The following is a 19,223-nucleotide window of genomic DNA, read 5'->3' on the forward strand; positions in this document are numbered from 1 at the left end:
TTTTTGTTCTTCTGCACAGGACTGGAGGGCATGACAACCCTCATACCACAGTTCTGCGTAACTTTATACAACTCCAATCCTTAAATTCTAGGCCAATTTTATGTTGAGGGAGAACAACTGGGATTGGGAGCTTCTGCTTAAGGTGTTTGTGTGACCACCACACTCCTCCACCCCCCAATTCCTTCCTCTCTCTCTGGCAGTAATAAATGGAGATTCCATTTTTTAATTTCAGTTCTCTTATTAAATTGTACTGTAATAGTAGGAAAAAGCCACTGATCAGAAAAAGCATTTTTAGAGTAATATGTTAATTCTCAGCCCATGTCTGAGTATGGATTAAGATCCGTACTCAGACAATGGTTCCAAAAAAAGTAATAGAAACTTGTTTAAATTAAGAATTCATGATCTTTCCCATTCTTTTTTACTTCGTCAAATATGACAATTAGAGCTGTCAGTTCCAGAAAGTGATTTCAGGTGGAATAATATCTTTCAGTCACCCTGCCTGGTATATAGAGAAAAAAAGAATAACCCTTCATGTCATTGTTGGTTATATCTTGGCATTTACTTTTCGGTAACATTTTGATTTATTTGCCTATTGTTTAACTCTTTTTATAACTTCTTATGGAATTGTTTTACAGAATTAGTGTATACGTTTATATATGTGAGAAAAAAAATGGAGCTTTCTTTAGGTATTTAAGATGAAATCAAAAAAGCTCAGTGGTTCTCCCCCGCTCCCCAGGGCTGTGTCTTCTTTGCATTCTCACCTCTAACTTCAGCAGAACTTGCTTCTGTTCTCTTTCTCTGCCATTGACTGCTCCAGAACAACAGGCAGACAAGAAACCCCCCCATGTTCCACAACATTTCCTACCTTTTTATAAACATGTTTCCGTACTGTAAAGAAATACGGAGTAAGAACAGGAAATAATACAGGCTGTTATCTGCCATGAGCAGTACAAAATGGGTATGATTTCTATTGCTGGACCCTGGAAAAAACCCTCCTATTTTGTATGTTCTTTCTCTTTTCCAGTGCTGCTGTAGTCTCAGGAGTATTGGGGCATTTTCCACGTCCCTGTGTCCGGGCTGGGTGTGGAGGTGCTCTCATTACCATTTCACAGGCCGTGCGTGTGCAGCAAGTGTAGAAATGGCAGTGAAACTTTCTGCAGTGTGTTGAGCTGGAGTCCATTTGAAGTTGATAAATACCAGCTGTTCAAACAGAAAATTAAATAAAAGCAACTCAAAACTCACTCTGAAGTAAACAGGTGAACAGTATGTAAGACAAAGCAGTTCCCCAAAGGCGTTTTTAGTACATGGTCATTATTTAACTCCTGACTGAAAATAAACAATGCTGACAGAGTGTGTGTTGGGGGGCTATGATATATGGACAGTGTCAGTACTGTAGGCTGATAACCTATAGCTTGACATCCTTATCTATAAACTTTGACAGATACATCAGTTTGTTATTGTCACTTTATTAACTTGCTTCTATGATAGCAGAAGATAATCTTTCTCAAAGTCTAACACAGCAAATACTTTACTAGGTAAAACATTTGGGAAAATGTCAACAAATTTTGTTTTCCCCCCAAAGGAAAAGCCTTTACAGTTCATTACATATTGAGACAGTATTTCACAATATGGAATGGAGTTGTTTGCATATCAGCAGCAGACAATAAACTGTTTTGTCACATTAAATTATTTATGCCAGAGACATCCCAACAGCCTCTCTTAAAAGCAAGAATATATTGCTAGGAAATGTACTTGTGGCTGCTCAAACTGAACACTTGCTTAATAAATTAATATTTTGGTCTTGTGATTTTTAATTGGAAAATAACAGCTGTTCCTAGTTGGAACTGTCTACTTTGTCTTCTGGTGGTTTACAGCAGAGCTGTAATAAAGATTTCACAAGCCTTCTCGCTCGCTCCATGCCGCTGCCCGCTATGCTGCTGATGCCATGGGGGGACTGAGGAGACAGAGCTCGAGCTGAAGCAGCATCACAGAATGTACAGAAATGGTCCTGACTTTTTTTAAACTTCTCTCAATCTTATTCAGAATGTTAGTATGAATTATACTTACAAATGAGTTTTTTTTTCTTCATGTTCTCTGAAACAGACTTCTTCAAGATTTGTTTGAGACTTTATCAAAATCTGTTGCATCACTTTGTGCCAGACTTCTTCCTCTTAACTCCTTGCCCTGTCTATCTTATGCTTAACGATGCATTATATCTTCAAGGCTGTACATCCATGTGCATTTACCAACACAGGAGTGAGGAAGTGATCCTGGAAATGCTCATACATTGGCTTATTTCTTATACGAAGCAGTAAGGCAAGGCTAAGCTGCTCACCAGCTGCCTGTACCCACAGCACACTCTTGGTGTAGCATAAAGGGGTTGTGGTCCTTTGAGATGGGTTGGTGGGGAAGGAGAGTAATTACAGTAAAGGGCTGTAATAGGACAGTAGAACTTAAGTCACACAAGCAGCACCAATTCTGAAATGACAAGATTTTGGGGTACTTGTGTCAGTAGTGTGGTCTTTTAACATTACTGTGAGTATCTGTGATTACTCGTGATTTTGAAACACAGTTAAAACCCCCAGAACTTCTGTAACCTGCAACCAGCGTCATCCATAAGGGTCCCATAGTTATGGACTGTCCAGATCTACCATAGGGATTGATGCAGTAGCTATAGCTAGAACCTTCTGGAGTCATCCCTATGAGCCAGTACTGGAAAGATGTGGATGCCTTTGGCAGTGCTTTTCATTGATGTTAGCTGCAGTGGAGATACTGAGCTGCACTTGCCTTTGGAGAGTACTTTCGCAAGTACAAATTTTCTGCTAGTGTTTGATAGCTCGCACAGCAGGTTTTTCTTCCCTTCTCTGCTCCAACACCAGTTCTTCACTTCTTTCACATGCCCTCATCTTTCATCCGTCTTCTTCAGACGTGCCTTCCAAGTCCTAATTTTCTTGCCCTGTAAGGTCTTGTCTCGCTTCTGTGTACTCCAGTTATCCTGAAATTAGACTTCTGCTCCCACTTCTTACTTTCTAGTTGTTTCAGGTATCTCCTTTCCAGGATGCATTTCTTTGTCCCCAGTTGATGATTGCACAACCATCTCCTCAGGATCCTTGCCTCGGCTTTAGCCTCACGCTGCTTCCTTCAGCTGCTTCCCTTGAACTCAAGTCTGGTTTCTTCTTGCATTGACAAGATTGGCAGGGGCAGGAGGTAATTCCCCAGTGTCTTTAAATGTTCCAATTCTTCTGCAAACTGTTTCAGGCAGGGAGGAGCTACTGAGGTTAATGCTGGAAGCCTGAATAGATTTGGAGAAAAAGGGGAAGGCAAAGTTAAAGTGGCAGTGGGATAGGGGGTTACTGTTGATCTAAGCAGTAATTTAGGAGAGGAGGAGGAGATCCAGGCAGGAATTCAGACCAGTTGGAGCTGAGGCCCCAGTTAGGTTGTACAAATTTAAAGAGAGTTGACAATGGTAACTATCACATGTGTAATACTGGGAATGGGGAAAGGATGTTAATGAAAGGGAAGTTCAGTTTATGGAATCCCAATTAAGTATGAAAACATAGGGATTTCCAAAATTTGACAGCTTTTCAGAAAATAGTGGTTGGTAGAGAGCCCCAGACCCAAATCTATTCCTGCTGTGTGGAAGTCAGTGTTACGAAACATGGGGGTGTTAAAGGACTATATGTAAAGAAAATGGTGTCACTATAATAGCAAATGACAGTATTTTTTTCTTGCCTACTTCTCCAGAACGGTTCACTGAAGTCTCACCTACATTTTGGTTTTGTATGACTTTCATAAGGGCAGTTACTGGAGCTTACAAATATTTATTGTTTGGTTTTGTTCCTGTAATAGCACTACACAGCATACTTCACAAATGAAATAAATTTATGTTTCAAGTCAAAGCTCTATGGATGAGAAAATATTAACTATTATAAATCGTGCCTTTTTGTTTTTAAAGAGTTTGTAGATAACACGCTGACATTTTTTGAAAAGATGATGCAGAATAAACACAATTTTTAAGGAAATATATGTGGCATCAGAGAAAAATCGTGCAGCATAACAGTTGGTCTCTTCTATTCTTTATTTAGGTAAAAGTAATGTTCCTAATTTAATCAAGTACAAGTTTAACATGGCCTAAAAAAGGAAATCATTAGAGAAGTTCTCTGGTTGAATGTCTGTAATGAAACATAACTTGAGGAAGAGAAACTCCTAATTCCTCCTAAACAGAATTCTGCGGTATGTTGGTAACTAAACAAAATGGTCATAAACAGAATAAGAAAGATTAAAACAACAAAAAAGTAAACTGTTGTGATCACTGATGTTAATATCATAACGTGTTGTGATCACTATAGCTGGGTATTTTCCCTGACTCTGTACATATCTAGTGCTGCCTCAGTTCTTTTGCAGCTGCATTGCGGACATGCTGCCACACAATTTTTGGTAGACCCTTGATGACTTTTACTACTATATCACAGTGTCAGCTGCACGACAGCAGCAGTGTTCCTGGATCAATATTATATTATGTCATTTCATGCTATGAGGGAGAGCTGTATAAAACTTCTGGAGTTTGCTTCTTTGGAAGTGTACGGCTGAAACTGAAAATGGCCTGGTAAGAGTCTGCACTGGTGGTGGTGTATGAAAATGAAAGGGGTGGATGAGGGGAGCAGGTGTATAGGAGAAAAAGAGGGTTTTGATTTTGAGATACAAGATGAGAAAAGGGGACTCTGCTTGTGTGTATTGGGTTATATCATTGCATTCAGAGATTTTAACAAACTCTATATAAGGTGGTTGTACCGTTGGATCTACTCAATTTTGGTGCATTTCTCAGGTAGAGTGCAGACTGCTACTTATGCAAGAAACAGAGTAATTATGCCTACCCACATCAGTTGGTGGATCAGGAACTCTCCTGACAGTATAATTTAGGAACAACTTGTTTGTTCTACTGGTTTCTTCCTCTTCTAACCTGTTGTTCTGAACAAGTGGAAATGTTAATACCAGAAGTAAATAAACTAGAATGCACATCCTGGAAAATGTTGGTGTGCATGTTTACATATAACCTTGCTAATGTAATCACAAAGATTCAAAATCAGAATTAGGATGGGATGGCAAGGCAAGGACGTGGAGGTTAATATGGATAGAAGGTCAAGCCTTCACAAAGCCAGTACGAAGTTACCGTTAATGTGTTTAAAGTACGTGAAACAGGCAGGTGAGTTGGTTCCAGATCATAGAATCCTGGAATGGTTTGGGTTGGAAAGAACTTAAGATCATCTAGTTTGCCCCCCCTGACTTAAAGTGGTGTTGTAATTGAAGTAGTACAAGGAAATAAGCAGGAAAAATAGAGTAAAAAAAACTAGTAGATGCTTGTAGTTTATGGTTGTTATGAGAGTTGATCAGATAATTCACATAACTTGAGTATTGTCATGAAGGATATGGCTTGTTCAGGATGCAGAGGCAACTGAAGAGGAAAGAGATGTTACCTTATAAAACAGGACATGTGCAGTTGCTTGGAGGGCCAGGCTATGGAGGGAGATGGCATGGGAGAAGAGGACTGGTTATGATGGTAGCCTACTCTAAAGGCCACCAAAGCAGGAGGGATCCATGTGGATTCAGGTAGAAATATCCAAAGCATGGGACTTAGTAGTAATGGGTACTATATGTTAAGGTAGAGAAAGCAGCTTTAAAGGGGAGATTGTTTGGTTTTGGTTTGTTTATTATGGAGATTAATACAAATGGTTCCACTGCAGAGGAAAAATACCAACTGTAGAAAGAGGTCAGATTTGCTAAGTTAGGAATCTGCGTATGACAGAGTCTCAGAAGCAGTATGCCAAAGAGGGAGATCAGTGAAGGGTTAGAGCAGAATAGCATGAGCATGCAGGGGCCGTATCAGAAAGGCCAAAGAACAAGGTGAGATGCAATCACCAGATGCTTTCTAGAGTGGGGGGAAATCATTCTGCATGTCTGTCTTGGGAAGAGGAAAGCAAGGGTTGAAGTCCTGCAATGCAAAGGGAAAGGTAGCAACAGATGGCACTGGGAAGACAGCAGACTTCCGTGGTTTCAAGTCACGTGCAATTAGATGTCTAATGCAATTAATAGCAGTGACAAAAGTGCAAGATATAAACTCGAGTGAGAAAAGTGTGACAGAAAGCTTATTTAGGTTAGATGTTTTCAAATCAGCTAGGTCTGATATGATGTAGTTAAGGAGTGGTGAATGGGATGCTGGAGTGATAAATGGCCAACTTTGAAAAGTCATGGAGGGATGAGGGAGGTATCAGGAGAGTGGAGAGAAGGAAAGAGGAGGAAATGCTTGGAAATTATAGACCCCTTCAGATCAATTCAAAAAATACTGCAACTAATAAACTGTTTGTGAGTGCCCAGGAGACAACAGACAACATGGGTTTGTCAAGAGCAAATTATATCAAACTAATCCGATTTCTTTCTATGAAAGAATACCAGTCCATTGAGGAGAAAGGTAAAGCGCTTTACCTTTCTCCTGTGTCTTCACTTCAGGAGGGTTTATGGTAGTGTCTCACATAGTGTGGAGAATGCTGTCTAGGTGAAACGGATAAGAATAGGTGCAAAACAGCTTTGAAAATTGTACTTGGGAGAGTATTTATCAGTACTTTGTCAAAATCACGCGCACGGGAAAGACTGGGAGCACAGAGGTTGTGTAGATGGTCGGTGTGCCATCCACCAAATGCAAGACAGCAGTTCTGTGGTGGTGTGAACATGGGAAAACTGCACTGGGTGGTATAAAAATGAACATTGCAATTGCAAGGCAAAGGGGTAAGTTGAAATTTTGTGTCTGATTTTTGAAGCTGAAATTTAAGAAACGTTTGGACGAAATCAAGGGAATCCAGTGCAAGAAGTGTCAGAAGTGTGGAACAGTTCATGTAGGAAACGGCAAGTAGTAAAGCAGTAAACTAATGTCAGGTATTTTCTCAAAACACACATTACTTTTACGAGGTAACTACTTAACTAGTATGGAATTCTGCCTTCGGTATTTAGTAATAAGATGAAATTAAAGTCTTGTTATTTCCTTCTCTTCTGATGCTTTACTCTTTGTAACAATGAGGATATTGTATAATGTCATCACAGTTTAGCTCCTTGTGTCCATTGTAACTGATTGTCAGGACTGGGATTTATATTCCTTTAACCCTAAAGGGTGTGAGGACCATGATTTCTCAAAACTGCACTGCATATATAGAAATCTTTTATTTGCCTTTACCAAGGAGGGCTAGGGAAGAGATTAAGAGAAAAGAGGGATCCCCCCCAATCTTCCTGACACACTTCAGGCTTCACTGCCCAGTACAGGGCATATTAGTGCTTAAGTGTTAATCAGCATCTCGGGAGAAAATGGCATATTTGTTCTTTCCAGGAGTTTTATTCAGCAAATGTAGCTCAGTCAAAGTGCTAAGAAAATGTTTCTTTTTAAGAATACATGATTTTTGCTATTCCTCTTGAGTAATTGTGTTGCCAAATACTCAAGAGGCATCATTCCACTTAATAAAGATTTTTAATGGCACTATGAGACAGTTTATTCTTCCCTTAATATGACAGGCTTTTGCCCTAGGGGTAACTGGTTAGAGATAGAATTTAAGGGCCAGGTTTTTTTGCTAGGTCAACCTTCATCAAAGGATCTAGAACGAGGAGGAACTCGCTCCATGTGTCTGGAACAGGTGCCAGCCAGTGGTGGAGCTTGGCGGGTCCATCCGACGTGCTTTCCTGCTTGTGTGACAGGAACCTTGTGTGTGTCTGTCTAACGGAAGCTGTAATTAATTCTAGTAATTTCCATTACAAAATTGTGAATTCGAGCAGCCGAACTGCATTTTTCTTTATGTGCCAAATGCTACATTTCATAAATACTATTAGGACCAAAATGAATATGAATCTGTTTGCAGTATAAAGGATAGAGTAGTGGCAACAGTGATTAAGACAGAGCAGCAGTGATGGGTTTGTACACAAGTATTACTATTTGCATAGATAGGATAAAAATGAGTTCAGTAAGAACTTGTTTTGAGAGGAGCAGGGTACTTATATTACAATTACTGGGTAATTTGTGTCTGGGCTTTTGCCTTCCTCATGTGCAAATGCTATCAGTTACGCAGGATTAAGTGGTGACCTAAGGATTATAGTTCACGCTCAGCATCTGGGCTAAGTTATGGACATTTATTTCCTGTCTTATTTTCCTCCAAATTACAGCCAGTATTTTTAGCTTAAAATACTGTGTTGCCCTGAACTGTATCTTAGACCATTTCAGTTATTTCTTTTTTTACACTAGTTACATTCTGTATTTGAAGTAAAGTCTGTAGAAGATATAGACAGAGACTGTCATTTTCATTTTGCCATCTTATTGCAAGGGCAGTTGCAGAGGATTGTGCATGTTAACAAAAGAAAGAGTCTGATATTAAGGGCTGCAAATGAATCCGTAGGATGGGATTTGAATCACTGTCAGTGGAAGAAAAGTGTGTTTATAAGTAAAATCCCACGTGTTCATAATTGACAAAATTAGAGGCTATATGCACAATTTCCCTGCAGAGAAGAAAGATAATGATTTTGAAACCTTGTTTGTTAGGGCTTTTTAATATCTTTTTATTAAAAAGGAAAAGGAAATCTGGTATTTGCGGTGGTCTATATTTTTACTCATGTGGGAACTTCAGATAAAATGGTGGCTTCCTTTACATGATTGTACATCATTACAAATCATCATGCTGTGTTCTGTTTCACAAAGGCTGCTTTGGGGATCATGACTTTTTGTCAGGATATATTTGGATAGCTTCTTGATTTATCTCCCCAAAATTAAGCTGGTGTTGCTGGAAGCACTTTATTATTTTGCCAGGAATATATAATCTAGATGCAATTTCTATTGACTTACATGCTTGTGCCATAAGTTTCCAAATCTAATCTAAGAGAGCATGGTTTTCTCAATATTTGGAATAGGAAACCCAATGTTTTCTAAAAAGTAGATGCTTGATAACTATTGTATTTTTATACAGTCTAAAGAGATACACCTTGACTCCTGCTTCTGTATACTGCTGCTGCAAACACTAAAGGAAATCATGCCATCCTGTTGCCAAAGTGTTGGTTACAGACTTTAATATGAAATGACCTCCGTAGTCAGCATGCGATAGCAAGACCAGTAATAGGTAGCACAGAGGCAATGAAATAAAGAATTTCTTGTATTTTCAAGAGTCTTCTGCAACAGTCAACTTCAGTAGAAGTTGATTCAGTAGGAACCACAAACATTTCAATTTGCTCTCTCCAAATGGTAGTTTTTGTAATAAAAAGTGAATTTTAATGACCAGGGAAAACTCATTTGAAACAAAGAAAGCCGTCTGTTAGTTTTATTTTGATTGACAAGCGTGCCAGGGATAAACTCTTGGCTGACACTAGAACATGCCTCATCAGAGCAGTCTACAATGTCCCCAAAGCCAGCTGAAAACGTTAAATAACATAGAGCATCAGGATCTTGGAACGGTTTGAGCGACAGGAAACAAACTGTTTTTTGTTTTTCATTTGGTTTGTTTGTAGGTACAAAAAGGAATCTGGTGAGTGTTTACATCTTCCCATGACATTTTGCACTAATACTGTTGCAAACAGATTACAGAGTAGAATATTAAATAAATACCACAAAAGGAACTCCTGGTTTTCAGTTTCCCCTAGTGCTGAATGACAGTAATCCTCTTGGACAAAGGAGGGTTATTGCCATTAGTTAATCCTGTTATGTAGTTCCCTCAGCAGCCCCGTAGCACACGTTGATAAAGACTGGGAAAATCTAAAATGTCAGACTGAGAGGCCACTGATTATCTGGACTATAAGGCCATAGTAGAAGCAACCCAGCGCTGGATATCTGCATCAGCAGAGTATTTAACTCGCGGATCTAAACTGAAACTATGTGTTTGGGCTGAGAGATACACGTTGTTGGTAGCATTCTCTCTTGGCTACTGTTTGCCCAATAAAGGGGTGATTCTAGTTACCTTCTAAATGTGCATTATCAACTTGAACGTAGGTAGGCAGCAACATGCAGGAATTAAACCTGTTTAGATCATCTTTCATGTGCTAAGCCCTGCCAGAGCACGTAAAGTGAAATCTGTAATGTGCAGAAATTACAGGTAAACTGTTGGTGTTACAAAAATAGTTTTGCAGACTGTGCTCATTGTAAGGTTTTATTAAGTCCTCCCATTAATAGTAAAAGTATGTGTAAGTCATGGGTCAGGAGATTGTTGAAAAAAAAAGAAAAAAATATGAAGACAGACATCTATGGACAGATTGTCAGAGGTGGGGCTTGGGGTGAAGCAGTTAATGAATCTTTAGTTAATTTAAAATTATAAAAGAAGAATTTGTGTGTGTTGGGGTAGAAAATCTGTTTCAGGAAGTAGAGCTGTGTCTTTCACTCCTGCCTTCAGTTAGCAGCTAAGACTTTGGAGTCAAATGAGTAATTAGTATTAATCATCTTTGTTACTATAATAAGAAGAGATAGTTGCTGCTTTGATCTAATACTGTCTGCTGCTTCACAGCAGTATTTTCTAATAAAGTCACTTCATGTGAGGGTGGTGCAAAGCATATCCACTGTGTCTGTTACATGGAGATAGATGTTTTAATTCCATCCTGTGAGGTTAAGGAGGCTCCTCAACTTCCATTGCAACTTGGATCTTCATCAATATTTGAGTCATTTGTGTGCTTTCCCTTTTTTTGAACATAGGACAGTTTTTTAAGGTTGTTGCAGATATGAATGAAACGAGCAAAACAGCTGAAAGTATCTTGTCATGGCAAGAGACTAGTTTCTCTTTATCTGTCATTGTATTTCAGTGCTTTTCAGTAAGAAAATACAATGGGAAGGTTGCAGGACAATTAGTGTTGGGTGCTCCTGGTATCTTTTCGTATGCATATCCATCATTTGTTCTGTGATAGCTAATGTTGTTCTAACTCATTTTCACTAATCACAAGTTTGGCTCTACTAGTTTTCACAGAACAATAATAAAATTCTTATGCAGCATATAATCTAATATCTAATGCAGTAAGCAATTATTAGTATGTGATCTAAAAGTGTAAAATGCATGTAATTCTGGCAGTAAGTTATTTTCAGGTTATTTGAAAACACTTGGAATAGTTGTTTCAAGATGGAGTGTGTCTTTGGACCTCCAGTGTTTGGCAGTTAGGATCTCTCTGGGATACCCAGTAGGAATGGTTTCTCTGTGGTAGTCTGGGTGTTTTTTCAGAAGCCCGCATGACGTGTGGTAAGGGAGAGGCAGTCATGGTTTAGTTCTCCAATTGGTCAAATCACAAACTGATTTTTTTCACAATATAGGAATTACTCTAATGACTGCTTTTCTTTAAATAAGCCTATGCTGAAAGCCTGCAGCTCACAGTGCTGCAGCTTGGAGAATGGCTAGCCATTTATTTCTAGTCATAGCAATTGAAATCCAATATTTATTCATTTACCCCTCAGTAATATATTTGACAGATGTGTTGAATAACTGAGTAAATTGCTGCCTTTAAACTCTTAGCCCTTTTCTTTTTTGGAGTTCACAGTATCCAGACACACTGGTAATAGAGTAGTTACAATATCTACAAATTAACGTTGCTGAGATGCCACTAAATACCGTGATTATGGCTGCAGAGCGGACTCCTCTTTTATTTATTCATTTATTTTTAAATTGCTGATCCAAACTTACCCTGAATAAGCTATCGCTGAGAGTAAAGTCAGTTCAGCAAATGACGTAGAAGTCTGGTCCATAATGTTCCCTTTACAAAGAGCAGTTGTTTTGGGTGTTTTGAAGCGTCCAGAGGTTTTAGTTACGATTGATGTGAGTAGGAATCGCACAACTAGTTCTCTGTATGACACAGATACTGTGCATGTCTCTGTTTCTTTCTAAAAAACTAATGCATGCAGCCGAAATATGACAGCGCCATTCCTTGTGAAGACTGCAGAGATGAACTCAGGGTCTCTGTGTCAGACAACAGGAGGACGGATGCAACCTGCAAATCCAGTTGCTCACCTGGTGGCAAGGGGAGGTGCGGTGTGGTTAATGGAGGATGGAATGAAGAAATAGGGTAATGGAGGACATAGGTTTGCATGAGGTCAGCCCTGTGATGCTAGTTGAAGAATGCAATTTTACCTTTTTACTGTGAGACAGATGTTAAGGATAGCTTTGTGAAAGGTCTCAGGACTGCAGACAGTAAGATCATAACTATAACATAAATGAAGTGTACTCTTGGGTGTCCAGCTAGATATAAAATTATGCTATGTATTTTGTATTTATGTTATTGATACAGAAATTGTAAGGTGGAGGAAAATAGTGTACAAGAAAACCTTCAAAGTAACCGTGTTATATTTATGGAAATGGTTCTCACTGATTAGTGGGAGATTAATTTGCCAGGGCTTTTTTTTTTTTTGAGTGCCTTATAGCATTGCACATCTACATCTGTTTTCTTCTGGTCATTGATATTCTGTAGGAAATCAGTATAATTTCGTAGCTTTGTTTCTTGTGAAGAAACTGTCACTGCTGAAATAACAGTTTCTTTGAATTACTTGCCTGAACAATGGATTTATCCACTGTTTGTTGAACTTCTGTGTGAGACTTTTGGGATGAGGTAACTACATGAAGGTGACAGGAGCTCTTGTAGAGGGAAGGTGCAGAAACCTGACCCATAGTTGTGATGGGTCTGGTCATTAGGCACCAGACCCTAAGTACAGCGGTCTTTTAGGAATATGTCATGCTGTCCACTTGCTTGTAAAAATTAATGATCTTTAAGAGAGGTGAAAGATTCCCGGTCTTTTTATTTTCTCTGGAAGTGTTAATTAATCACTTCTAGTTTTTCCAGACTAAATGGAGAACGTCTTTCCCTCTTGGCTTCCTCGCTGGTGTTCTGTCGCTAGTGGAACTGCTGCAGGGTAGCTGCCATAGCTGCCTTTGCAGGTAACTGAAGATGTAACAAATAATTGCTTTGTAACCAGATCGTTCAGCAGTGGAAAACTGATGAAAAGTTTTTTCAACTTTGATTCTTCTCAGGGATCTCAGTGTGATTGAGGCCATTCCCAACAGTGAGACCATTGTGAGCTGCTCTCAGATACTCAGTTGACATCAGTAAAGTCCGAAAATCTAAATACATCTTAATGAGCGTGCTGTAGGCCACATTTATCTGAAGAAGGACGTTTATTGAAAGTGTGTTACTTGTCTGCATTCCCTATTCTGACATAGGGAATCTGGGAATATCAGCTTACTTTCAAAAAGATCTTAATCTCAAGTAGAGTTTTGTTTTGGTTGGTTTGTTTTTAATCTGGAGGTCATTTTTTCTCAAGTAATGTGTTAAGAGCATTAGTGGCTTCTGCCAAGCATTAGTAGAGATGAATAGAGTGCACAAAATGTGAGTGAGGTTCCCTTTCCCTCCAGGAGAGCTGCAGGTGATCTGTTCTCACACCGTTTTGTAGAAGCACAAGAGATGCAAATAAGTGAGTGCTGATGAAAGAGTACATTTTATTTTCTCACTTCATCTCCTGCCAGAAAAGCTTAATGGTATTTTAGAGCTGATATTACACCTCAGAAAAGGGGTAATGCATCTTTAAAAGCTAAACTACATCTTCTTTACTTTTATCAAATTCTCTATAAATCTTTCATGACAGTTTATTTAACAAAGTGTCATTGAAACTGTATAGATGATTGATGTGACCCATGTAAGATCAACATGAAATGTTTGTAAATGTCAGCAAAATGTGACCATCTAGAAGCAAGTAAGGATGGTGTTGCTGTGAAAGTGAAAAACAAACAGAAAATGTTTATCTTATTCTTTACTTTCTGGGATGAAATTACAAATTCATAGAAGTAGTATTATGTGATTTTTCTTGGACATGATGCCATGAAGCGGGAAGGAGGATCAGAATTTGTCTTGACATACTATGCTTTCACTATACGCTTCTTTTACAGTGGATAATAGTTTCTCACCTATTAAAAAAAGAGTCCAATTTCACTTCTCAGAAGAATAATATGAATTTGGGTAAAAAAGCAATAGAATATTGCTGAGAGCTTGAATAAACTAGCTTTATTCAAACATCTCCTGTCCTCAGAAGAGCTGGAAACCTCAACTTACCTCATCTCTGAAGAATGCTAGTCAAAAATGCAAATCTAAGGGTATATGTGCGTTGTCAGCAGAAGTTTCTTTAAAAAGTTAACCTATTAACTATATCAATGCCATGCTTCTGATTTTTGTACCATTAATTTAAAAATACATAGGTTCTACTGGAATCCTTCTGAGAAACTATTTTTTGGGGTCACCTTTTTTATCTCCTTCATTCCTGACTTACCTATTTTCAGGATCCACAGGATCAAGGAAGACAGTGAGTTTTGGGGCTCTTTAGAGCCCCTTGAATTCCCTGGGGCCTGTCGTTAATTATAAGCGGGTGTGCGTATATGTACATGTCATTCCTGGTTTGCTTCTCAGCCCAGTTCAGTGCAAACCACCTAAGGTCTCACAAGCCAGACAGGGCCTCCCTGTACATTCGTGACCAACCAAACCAGCTGCAGTCCTTGTCAGCAATGTTGCTCAACATGCTCCAAAGGAAGTTGATGAGAGCTGGAGGTAAAAACATTTTCGGTCAACAGCCAGAAAGACTCTAAGCCCAAGCCTGGTGGTTTTTATAGTATTGCAAAACTTGCCAGTTTGCCAAGACCTTCCCACAGTAACCAAAGACAGGGTACAAGAGCTCACAAACATACTGTTAAAGTAAAAACAGGAGGGTGAAACTAAAATCCATTCTGCTATCTGCTTGGACAAAAGCCTTTGCAAATTAATGAGATGATAAGATACTATGGTGATAAAAATCTTGTAAATCAGACATGTTTGTATTGCTTTGACATTAAACTAAGATGACATCAAAAGAAGATGATTGAAAAAACTATCTTAGGAGACAAAAATGAAACTGAAGGAGAGGAGAAAAATCAGATCCTGTGTGCTAACGTGTTTTCAGATGCACAGGCTGAACTAAGTGTAGCACTGAAGCTGTAGTGAAAGTAGCCAGTATTCCCTGCGATCCAGCCATCCCGGGCCTTATTCATGTTTTAATTCCCTGTGAGACATTTTGCATTTCCAGAGCAAATACATATATCACATATTACGTGATGCATTTAAATTAATATATTTGAGAGACAGTATTAGCTATTTACAGTGCACTGCAACAAGCCTCGTTACATGTCATTTTATGGTGAATGGAAAAACTTATGCATTTCTGTAGTAGCAAGACTGTGTACTCTTATGAAAACTACCACTAACATCAGAGCTCATGTGTCAAGTAGCCTTATTCGGGTAACAGGAAGCACTCGGGTTATAGCGATATCTCTGATGACCACAGTGCCCTGTTCTGAAAAGTAGTGCTTTGGATGCATTTAAATGATTTTAAAAGATACCTGAGTAGTTTTGGAGGAAGCATTGAAAAGTTCTGGACTATGCTTTAGTTCTGTGTGAAGGTGTATGTCTGTGTTTGCATAAACTTAATTTAAATGGAAGATTTCTTAAGTTCAAGTAAACATGTTAGTGGCAGATAAATGGTCAGTAAACTGTAAGAAAAGCACTGTATCTTGGTTATTAGTAAACGGTTTTCGTATCAAACTAACCTGCATTTGTGAGATCTTTCAATCATAATTAAATTATAATCTAGCATATGGTTATCATAAAAAATACAGTAAGTAGCTGGAAGCTAAAAAGAGATTTTGTGAGTACATGCTAGTATCATTAACTGGTCACTAGCAATAAAGAAGGCATAAAGAAAGCAATAATCAAAGCAGAAAGGATTATGTAACAAATAATGTATAGGTAAATATAGCTTGCATATTTTTTAGGAAGTTTGAACAGGCCATCAAAGGAGCCTCAGTGTTGCACAGTTGGTTATAATTATTCAGCTCCCTCACTTCTCTGCCGCTCCTCCCCGTGCTGCTCTGCCAGATGAACGCCTCTCTGTGCACCACTTGGATCCCTGCATCTCACTTGCACAGTGAGAGTATGGTTATTTCGTATAACCATGGTAATGAATATGCAAATATCATTAAATTAATTGGCAGTCACGGTTTTCTGTGCTCTCACACCACAGAGAATTCTGAGCTGTTATTAGAAAGCAAAAAAAACTGAGGCCTGTAGGCAACCAGTATAAAATTATACTTTTTTTCCATTCATCCTTGGTACTGCCTTTCCTGAGTATGAGTATTGCACGTGCTCCTCATGTTTTTCTGTGAACTCCAGGAATCTCTCTTGCAAATTCACTTTTGACATGAGTTCAAATAAAAATACAAACCAACCCCTACATGTATTCCAACAGCAGGAGCTTTGCTAGTCTGCAGAAAAGGAAATGACGGAAGCAGAGGCAGAAAATGAAAAGCATTTTTTTGTTTTCAATTTTCTTCAGTATATGGATAGTTCTGCTTGTTTCCATTGCTCCTTGTGCTTTTAAGTATTGGTATAGAGATTTAAGGAAGATTTTGCTTCCTGGTTTTCTGTACAGATATGTATACACACACGCACATATGGTGATAGTAGGTGCTTCAAGGTTTCTCATTTTTCTGTTGAAGCCTGCAGTCAAAAGCAGGGTTCTTTATTGGTTATCCTGATGACGATGGCCATTACCAGGAAAGCTTTGATGTTTCTGCTGCAGTGTGCAGTGTGGTGCTTCAGACTAACAGAGGTCAGAAAGTTGCGTGATTAGAAATGAGTAAAGGAGTATCATGACTGTACAGCATCCATGTGCTCGGGTGCATTGAAAAATTCATATTTAGATGTGGCCTTTCGTAAGCATTTGCTGCCCTGCTTGCCTCCAGTGTGTAATGTAGGCATTTTGTTCATTCTTGAGTAGTTTGGAGAACAGATAAAGCATACTACAGACTGCTGGAGACCTTTTATTTTTTGGTGTTTGACGATATATATTTCCACTACTTATAATGCAGATAAATGGTGGGATTTCTTTTTTAGTGTGGATGTGTGCCCAATCCTGGAAGTTTAACCTTTCCTTAAGGGAAAAAGGGAATTTGAGCTCTGAAACCCCACCTGAGCAATGGCTTCCTATTTCACTTAGTTTCTGTTAATTATATAGAGCAGATACTCAGTAATCTTTGAAGATAATGAAGATTAATTTCTTCAGTATTCTCAGCTAAAGGAATAAGTAAAACGAAGGGATAGTTGTGAAGGAGTGATGTGTAGTTCTACTGTGTCTTGTGATTGCATTCTACATTACATTTTTTGCATATACTAGGCATTTAAAATGTAGAAACCCTTTTAAAAATGACTGTGTAGTGTTTTTTCTCAGCAGAAAGGAGGACTGATGGCTTGAACTGGCAGCCAGCCAGTTCAAAATCTCAGTGGAAATCTATAGCTGGCTTAGACTTTAGTCTTTAATTGAAAAATGAAAATTAAAGTGTAAAACATAAAACATAATCTATTTGAATGTAGAGAAAATTGAAATACCTACAAATGTACTTCTGGTCACGGTTATGCAGGTAAAATGACACGTTTCTGCAAATTATTATTGGTGATGTAAAAGGCACACATAATTTAGTGCCAAGGAGTTCGGAGATCTCAGTTTGGAGACTTACTGTGAAGGGTACCCTTGGGGGTTGACCATTAGTTGCATGTTTTTTTCCTGAGAGAGTCATATCGAAGGTGAAAACCAGCAAAGCTTTTCATGACAGAAGCTCCAGAATGATGTACTTCAGGAACCAGAGGAGCCGTCTTCTGCTTTGAAGTTATGGCTAGAACCATCTGTCTGTCTGAACTATCAGAAGGAAATTGTAGATGTGGTTTAACATTATTTAAATTTTAAAAACTTCGGTTTAATGTTTATATAGTAAAAAACCAAGGTGCATTAACGTATGGAAAGCCGTTAATTTAGAACAGTTTTCATTTTCTATTTTGAAGCCAGATGTTTGTAGGTGTCACCTTCCAATCTAACGAGTGCTTAAATGGCTTTCTCCCCCTCTTTTAACACTGCATAACTTCGTGTGAAGAAAAGTCAATTCCCAGAGGCCTGCGACACGTGGATGTGTTTGATGAATGAGAAATAGTTGGTGCCATTTGCTCATAATACAGCTTCTTGCAAGAATTTCAGACAAACAGGCATCGTTAAGCTTATAGGGTGGCACTGATTAAACTGTTGGCTATTTAGCGACTACAGTCACTACAGAACACAAGGGCACTTCTGTTCTCTGTTCACCAGAGTTAGTGAGTAAGGACTGCATTTCCCATAAATCCATTCTTTTTGGTTAGGAAAAAGGGAAGATGTGAATATTTTGGAAAAATGGAAGAAGATGGGATGAATCTGTTTCGTAGTGACAGAGTCCGTGCTGCTGGTGAACGTGCATGGGGGATGTGGGTCAGAGCTGGAGATGTCCAGCAGGCAGCAGGACCCAGCTCCCAGCGCGTTTGCTGAGCTCGGGGTTCATTTCAAAGGCTGCTGCCTGCCGAGGCAAACTGAGGGATGCTGAGCACTGACCTTTTTTCCTGGTTTTCATCTTTAACATCATTTGAGAGCCACAAGATTTTAGGGATTTTTCCTGTTAAGTTATATGCACGATTCACGGAATTCTGTTACTTTGGGCAAGATGAATGGAGCTATCTGCCAACTTCCCTTGCGTGCAAAGGTACAAAAGGCAATGGATGCCAGCTTTATAAACTATGTCAAACTTTAATTAAAATAAACTAATTATTTAGTAGCTACTGTGGGGCAGATGTTTTTGAGATTTTTTACAATGTACTGTGCAACAGCAGGATAGGGAGTCTTTCAGCACTGTCAATATTATTAATTCAATTAATGCATAAAGTCATGTAGCTTTTAATGCTGTTTTTGCCTCCAGTGTGTTTGTAGCTTTTGTATATTGATAATCTCACAGATTACATTTTAGAGTATGTTTTGTCTTCTTACATGCAGTGTACGTAATTACATTTTCCTAGTTACACAAGTAAATAATACGACTTTGTTAGAAAAGTACTTTTCCGATCTGAATTCTTTCGTTTTCCTACTAAGTGCAGCAGTTCCGTAAGCCATGGAGCTGAATATGAATATCACATGGAAGACAAAGCTTTCCAGCGGGGTGGGGGGGATGTCGTTGCACACAGTGCGAGTGACTGCGCCGCTCCGGTGTTGTGACAAGTCATCACGTAACGAGAGTGGGTAAATGCCCCGCCCAGAGGGAAACGCCGTTATTATATATTGTGTTTATAAAACACCACCACAGAAAAAGTGTCAGTCAATC

General features: G+C 38.8%; 1 protein-coding gene across 1 annotated transcript in view; it reads left to right on the plus strand.

The window, feature by feature from the left end:
• The window catches only part of DACH2 (dachshund family transcription factor 2), a 293,462-nt gene that overhangs the window by 100,842 nt on the left and 173,397 nt on the right, over nt 1–19,223 (plus strand). The gene's annotated exons all lie outside the window — the stretch shown is intronic.

This window comes from Strigops habroptila, chromosome 9 (assembly GCF_004027225.2).
Source record: "Strigops habroptila isolate Jane chromosome 9, bStrHab1.2.pri, whole genome shotgun sequence".
NCBI lineage: Eukaryota > Metazoa > Chordata > Aves > Psittaciformes > Psittacidae > Strigops > Strigops habroptila.